Below are 8,119 nucleotides of genomic sequence, written 5' to 3' on the forward strand. Positions count from 1 at the left end.
TTAAATTTGAGGATTAAATTTGGATAGAAAAAGTGGCTTAAGGAGAAATGGGAGAGTCATTTTATATGTAGCACAAATATGAATGTATATTTCTAATATTTATCCCAAACAAAGAAACAAGCAAAAGAAGCAGTGAAAAGTGCTACAGAAGTACAGACTTTGGAGATGTGTGCACCGTGAATGCAGTGGGGAGCCCGTAGGACAGACTCGCAAAGTAATTCCTGAGCCAATCCCTAAAGGATGAGAGGGATTTTTCTTGGCGGAGGGAACTTTATTACTTCATGATGAAGTCTGGGAGTAAATATTGGAACTTTGACGTATTCTTTCCCATTTCAGTTTTTTTTCTTATAGCATTCATTGCTATTTTCCACACTCAAATCCTCACACAGAGGGGTCAGGATAACGTGAGTACATTAAGTCTAACAATCTCATATCAATCACACCCAACAGAACCACTAGGATTAGAATTTATTTATTATTATTATTTTTTTAATTTTTATTTATTTATTTTTGGCTGCATTGGGTCTTCGTTGCTGCGTGCAAGTTTTCTCTAGTTGTGGCTTGCGGGCTCTAGAGTGCAGGCTCAGTAGCTGTGGCTCACGGGCTTAGTTGCTCCACGGCATGTGGGATCTTCCCGGACCAGGGCTCGAACCCATGTCCCCTGAGTTGGCAGGCAGATTCTTAACCACTGCACCACCAGGGAAGCCCAGAACCACTAGGACTAGAATTTAAAAGTGAGGAATTTATGAGGTATAGAAAGAGTCCTGGAGGTGGAACCACCGGTCCTGGCTTGAGTCCTGGCTCTTCTTCCTCCTTGAGTGACTTGCAGAAGGACAGAAACTCTTAATTTCTGCTGCCTCATCTCTACACTGTCCATGGAGATAATCCCATCTTGCCTGCCTTGCAGGCTGCCATGGAAGTTTAGATGAAAGTACACGAAAACGTGTTTTCACGTGTGACGTGTTCTTCAAATGTGAAGCATCGTCCTCAAGAACATCCAGCGTAGAAAAGGACATACAAAAAATAATACTTTAAAAAAAATAAATTTGTTATCTTGGACTACTTGGAACTGCACAGAATTTTGCAAAGATAGAAGACGGTATTCCCATATACCCTTCATCCAGTTTCAGTTTCCCCTCAGATGTTTTCATCTTACATACTGTGGTACATTTGTCAAAACTAAGAAACCAACATTGCCATCTCACTATGGACTAAACTCCAGATTTTATTTGGGTTTCCCCAGTGTTTCTACTGACGCCCATTTTGTGTTGCAGGATCCCCATCCAGGAGACCACATTGCATTTAGTTACCATGTCTCCTCAGTCTCCTCTGATCTGTGACAGTGTCTCAGCCTCCCCTGGTTTCTTTGTAACCTTGACAGTTCTGAGGAGTACTGATCTGGTATTTTGTAGAATGTCTCCCAATATGGTTTGGTCAGGTGTGATTAGAGTGGGGTGATGGGTTTTTGGAGAGAATACCATGGAAGTGAAGTGTGCTTTGGTCACATCATATCGGGGGAAACTGGAATCCACACGTGGCCAGTAATGTTCATCTAGGTCACCTGGTTAAGGTGTTATCTGTCAGGCTTCTCCACTGGAAAGTTACTGGTTTTTTTCCTTTCCATACTTCATTCTTCGTGAGACATTGAGCCCACCCACCCTCCACGGAGTGGGGGAGGGGATAAGTTCCGCCTCCTGAGTGGAGATGGCGGGGGTGTCTACATATATTATTTAGAATCCTTCTGTAAGGAAACTTCATATTTTTTTAAACCATCAAATAACAAAAACAATACTGATTGATGCAAGCTTCCTTTTTTATTCCCTGCTTACTTAACCTCTGGTAAGAATGCTAAGCTTAGCCTTTCAGCCAGCGGCAGAGAATGGGTGTAAGAATGAAGAGTCATTAAAGACCTAGAAGTCCACAAACCAGAAAATACTTTCATGCTAAGAGTTAAGTATGTTTGATTTAGGCCAGGTCTACCTCATCATCTCCCTGCATATAGTTGACAACTAAAACATGTCATTTGCCATCTGGTTCTACAAGAATGAAGGCACTGGCCACTGCAGTCACCGACCTTCAGCACACCCTGAAAGGAGTTCAGGGCGGAGATCAGGAATGAGGCACTCCGTGCTCTGGGAAAACTGGTAGAGCAGGCCTTCAGGTAGTCAGATACTTTCAGGAGAGATTTTGTGTGAACCTGGATTCTTGCATCTTCCCATACTTAGAAAAGCACTAAAACCATTAACTAAGATGTCTATTCCTTGTGACTAGCAGCAAACTTCTGCAGAAACGTGCTTGGTTGCATGTACCCCCTTTGCCCAAATCACATATACACTAACCCCCCCACCCTTACCTCTTCAGAGCAGTCCCTCAGAGCTCTCTGAGAGGCTGTCTACTGGGCTATATAGTCCTCAGTAGTCCCCAAATAAACCTGAAATGCACAGCTCTTCCATCGTGCGTTTTTATTTCGGTCGACATAGTGAATGTCCCTTTGACACTCCAAGTGGACATGTCCTCCTCATGACACATTAGTGCCCTCGTAGTAGCAATTGCATCACGGGATCCATATTTTTCCCATCCTTCACCAGACATGGCAAGTATCCTATGTTACCTTCAAGGTAGAAGATACAGCATTGTTCTTTATCCTTCCCTCCCAGGAGACAAAGCAAAACAGAACTGAAACCCAGAAACAGAACACCTGTCTTCTCACTCTTTGTTGGCCTCCCTCTCTGTGTGGCTCTCTTTCTGCCCCTCTCCTCCCCCCTCCTCCTCCCTCTCTCTGTCTCTGTCACTCTCTCCCTCTCTCCCCTACGCAGCCTCTTTTCCTCTCTGTCCCCCTCTCCTCTCCCCAACTCTGCTGTTTATTACCCCCATCACCACTTCTAATGTCTACCTGTTGACATGGTTGGCGTTGTACACTGCTCTTAATTTTATTTTTATTCTTATATCTTCCGCTTCTTGTCACCTTGCCCATGCTCTTTTGCTTTTAACACACGGAGACACTGATCTTTCAGAGACATCACTAGCAAGAAAGCTTTCTCTTTTCATCCACCCCTTCAGTCTAGTTGGCGACTCAACCAAGCACAGCATTTAAGAGACAGTCTTTGGCCTTTTGACTCAATGCTAACTGCTGAAAATTAGTTCCCTTCTTTTCTCCTTGATCCCTGTTAGTAAAGACCTGGTGTTGCTGGCATATTGGTCACAAAATAGTAATATTTAAGCATGCACACATTCAATTTGTGATAGTTCTTAGTGGGGTCTCTCACGGGGGCCAATAAATAGCACTTTTCTTCCCCAGCTGCAATCTGAACAAACTGAGGGGGAAAAAGAGGCAGATGGAGACTAAAATATTATGATTATTACTGATAAAGGCTAAGGTGGAGGATGTGGCTTAGTGAGGGGCAAAGGGTCTGCTAATGGAGCCCAGAACTCAGCAGATTCACCCACCCTCTCTTCTCAGCAACGTGGATGAGGGCAGGTCTCCCATGTGGGAGATTCATCTACAAGAGAGAAGCAGCCCTGACCACGCACACTGGCAGGTGGTTTCTCCCTGGAGACACCAGTTGCCCCAAGGGTTTGAATGAGTGGAGAGAGGCCGGGTACATTTCAGCTAGATTTCTCCTGAGGAAATCCAGGGAACTGGGGAAGAGGCATTCCCCCTCTGCCATTTCACAATGGCTGTAATATGAAATTATTTACTTTGGAAAAATCAGTGTTTGTTAACCCCTCTTAGTATTATAATACCAAATTCAGCATTTAAGTTTGGCTTTCTTCTGTTAGACTGTTGTATTAGTATATTCAATCCTTGCAATGCATCTTATTTTGGTGAAGGAGGGTGGGATTTAAGATTTTTAAAATACTGTAGTACAAATCTTTGTGAATTCTCTCAGAAGTTATGACACTGGTGGAAAATATTATCTACATATACACAAAATTTTTATCTGTTTCTATGGAGATTGTTATATTCCTCTTTCTACATATTCTGGGAAAAGTTTTAAAAATCAGAAAACATAGTTGTAACACTGAAAAAGCCTGAGACGACTTTTGATACTAGAAGAAAAAAGAAGCATAATTTAAAAGTACCAAAAGCATAACACTGATTCAGTATTAAACATAATCTCATGCACTGCTTTAAAATGCATACTGGGTCATGTAGCAAAGATATCTATATTATGGACATTTCTCATTTTGATGGTTTAATGTGAAGTGTTTGCTGTGTTAAATGTGATTTAACACTTCACATGTTTTTCTTCTTATGAATGAGTTATTGATTTAAAATTTGTATGCTACTTTAATTCATAAAAAGAATGCAGACAGCACCTCTGGGAGCAGGCCACAGACTGTAGGCATCTTATTTCCATGAGAGCTTCTGGGGAATACAGTCATACAAATCACTATGCTTAGAAATAGTACATAACGAGACATATGCAATTTCTACAGGGAAGAGGGGTCTTGAGTCTATCAAACACATCCTATCCTATCCTGTTTCTGTCCTAGAAAATGAAATAGGCAACCTTACTTAAACAGGATGTTAGGATGGCTGTGGTAAATGTATGTATACAAATGGAAGAATAATCATCCTGAAAGCAATCCATGATCTCATCCAGAGACTACTTGAAATGGAGACCAGGAAATCTGAAAGGTCCCTTGTCCCATGAGATTTTTTTTTTTCCCTACAAATAAGATGGACACCATAGCAATACCTCATTAAATCTGTTTTAAGAAGGCATTCATGAAGGAAAGGGGTAGTTTAGGAAGGAAGGAAATGGCAAAAAAAAATGAAGAACTTACCATGGTCTCTACTTATTTTAACCGTTTGCTGTTTCTGTGCTGAAAAATCTGATTATAGTTTTTTAGCTAGTGGAACATTTCTTGGGGTATCTCCCAGCCTCTGTTGAGGAACAAATGATCCATTCTGATAATAAACTGATAAACTCCCCAGCCAGGAACAGTTAAGGAAAACCTCTCTTCCTTGGCTCTATATGGAGTCTCTCCTTTCGTTATCCACTAGTTCTTTTGCATCTTACATCTTCCTGCATCTCTCTCTTGCTGGTCTGTCTTTGAGGTGTACCTCCTTGTATCAGGCCATTTATAATGCTTAGAATTTCAGTCTCCTTGAATTTCTCAAAGTTAAGACTTTAAGGGGAGACATTTTATCAGCTATCTTCATAGCTATTCCTGTTTCTATTGCCAAGTTGTAAGGAGGGTCCATCTTCTCTAATACATGCTATAGATGAGGAATGCCTACTGCAGCCACTGATTGCTGGAGAATGAATTCTCCCTTGACATCGTTCTGCCCTCTCTCTGCTCTGCTTAGCGTCTGTGCTCTAATCCACTTAACTGTGTTGCTAGCTCTTGGACTGCAAGAGAACAGTTAGTTTGAATAGTCTAGCAGGTATTTGTTTATTGCTAATCACAGATTTAAACAGCTAAGGGTTGGTTATTGGTCTCACCTAAGGGAAGTCTGAGGATAATGTAGCAGCCTAAGGAAGATACCATGGATCCAGACTCGCCATTTTACTCCATCATTCTTAGTATGTGGGCTTTGTCCTAATGCTTTTCACCTCATGGTTGAAAGGTGCCTGCTGTGCTACAAAGTGTACCACATCCATTTTCTAAGGTTGAAGAAAGAGGGTGTGGATGTGATGGGACCAGCATCCCCCTACTTTCCTCTCATTGGCCATCACTGTCACATGCCCCTCAAATTTCAAGACCAGCTGGGAAATGGAGATTTTAGCTTTCACTGCTTCGATTGGAGAGAAAGGTATGGAAGAAGAGGGTTGGGAAAGGACACTGTATCAGCCAAACTATAGTGATTGCCACATGTGTGAACTGAAGAAGCCCCTTTTCAACCAATCCCCGATGGTCAGCAGTTATTGATCCATGGTGTTTCCTATATTTCACTATCATGCTCCTTCCCTAATTTCACAGAGCACACTTTCTCTGTTTAAAAGACAAATACCCACTCTGTAGGCCACACTAGAACAGGAAAACAATCACAATAATATTCATTTGTTTATGAATTCCCTCAGTTAATGTTCAAATTATTGAGTATCTATCTTCTATTGCCAAGCACTGGGATACAATGTTGACTAATGTGTGTTTTTTTAATCATTGAGCAAATGTCTTATCTGTACAGTGCTTTATCAATTAGAAATGCTTTCAGATACTAAAAAGCAGAAATTTAAAATAACAATGACTTAAATCTACTTACAGTCTATAATTTATTTCTAAAAAATTCAAAAGTTGAGTAGCTCCACAATCTTAGGGTGCTAGGATTTATTTCTGTGATTTTCCTCGTAGTTACAAAAAGGCTGCCAGAACTCTAAGCATTTTATTTTTCAATAATGTGTCCAAAAGGCGGCCAAGATGGTGAGAGAACTGTTCTCTCATGCTTCCTTCTTTAATCAGAGAATACAGTCTTCCCTAGAGGACTCCTCAGCTGATTCATTGTCTAGAACAGGGTCATGTGGCCACCAAAAGTATCTAGTGAATAAGAAAGAGGGATTGGGGATTAATATTTGGTAGCTAACCAAGAGTATTGTCATAGATGCTTTATAGCTTTCCACATGTTTTTACATTCATGATCTCATCTTATGACTTAATGGGACTACCATCCAAACATGCTAGAAACGCAAACCTGGAATAAGAGGTATAAGCAGCATTTGCTATGTGAGAACTTCTGGCTGGGAAGTAATTTAAAGATCCTTTTGAAGGTGCAAATTTAATGCAAGGGTTTTAAAAAATAGTATAATGCATTTTGCCTATGAAGTATGCAAACAAGAACTCAAGGAGTAACACAGATGACTCGGTAGTTTGGGAAGATAATTACATGGTGGAATGAAATGAGAGATCAGGATACATGGATTTGAGGCTCAGCTCTGGGTAAGACACTGGAAGGATTTTGAGCCTCTGCTTCCTCATCTGTAAAATTATATACTTGAACAAAATTAGATGACCCTAAACTTCTTCTCAAATATAACAGTATCTATATAATCATGATGCAAGAGATCGTGAGGTAGAATCATCTATTTCCAACCTCTTTTTACAAATGAGAGAACTTAGGCCCAGAAAGGGCACCGCTTGTCCAAATTCACTCCTCTAAGTCAGAAATTTGAGTCCTAGTATGTAATACACTATGCTTTCATGAGTAATTGATACTGCTTCCCGATAGATTAAAAAAGAAAACAACCAGCCTCCTCCTCTCTCTTCATCTTCATCTTGGGCAGAATCTCTTCAATAGCATTTACTCTGTTTAATAGAATGCAGATAATGAGATTTTTTTTGAAGTCCATCTTTTAGCTGTAAGGTCTCAGGCAAATTACTTAACCTCTCTGTAAAGTAATAATTGTAACTCCTTCATATTTTTCCGCTTTTATTTTGAGGACTAGATAAAATAGTCTATTAAGAAGACTTAGTGTAGGGACTGAGACACAGCCAGGACTTAAATCTCAGCCAGCCATCTCGGTGCTTCAAACTCCAAATTGAGAAAGTATCCTAGACCAATATTCACAGTGGGTGTGTGGAGGGTGAGTCCAAATCTCACTCTCGTTATTTTGTCTTTATGGAGTCATACCTTCTACCTATACATGATACAGATCTGAAGGCTCTGTGTAATAACCAGGTCATGATACATAACAGAAAGTCAGGCCAATCATTATTACACAGTCACTGAACTCATTAACCAGTGACTTGTACAAGACAAATAAAAATAACTTAAATCAGAGCATTTGATCAGGGATTCTGATCACGGAAGGGATGCAGGGGAACAGGGAACCATCTGACATTTTATTGAAACAGGTTTTCTCAACCTCAGAACTACTGATATTTGGGGCTGGATAATTCCGGGGGTCTGTCCTGTGCCTTGTAGGGTGTTTAGCAGCATCCCTGACCTCTGCCCACCAGATGCTAGTTCATGATAATCAAAAATATCTCCAGACCTTGCCTAATATCCCCTGGGAGGGGTCATACTCTCCCTTGAGAAACACTGTGAGAAAACTTGATACTACTGTGCATTTTTTTCTTTTTCTGGGAGGCTTAACCGTTTCACCATATTCTTAAAAAGGTCTATGACCTCATAAAGGGTTGGAACTAATTACACAAAGCCTTTCAAAATAAT

The sequence above is a fragment of the Delphinapterus leucas genome, chromosome 18, assembly GCF_059928025.1.
Source record: "Delphinapterus leucas isolate spDelLeu-1000000601 "Yukka" chromosome 18, BTC_Dleu_Yukka2, whole genome shotgun sequence".
NCBI classification, from domain to species: Eukaryota; Metazoa; Chordata; class Mammalia; order Artiodactyla; family Monodontidae; genus Delphinapterus; species Delphinapterus leucas.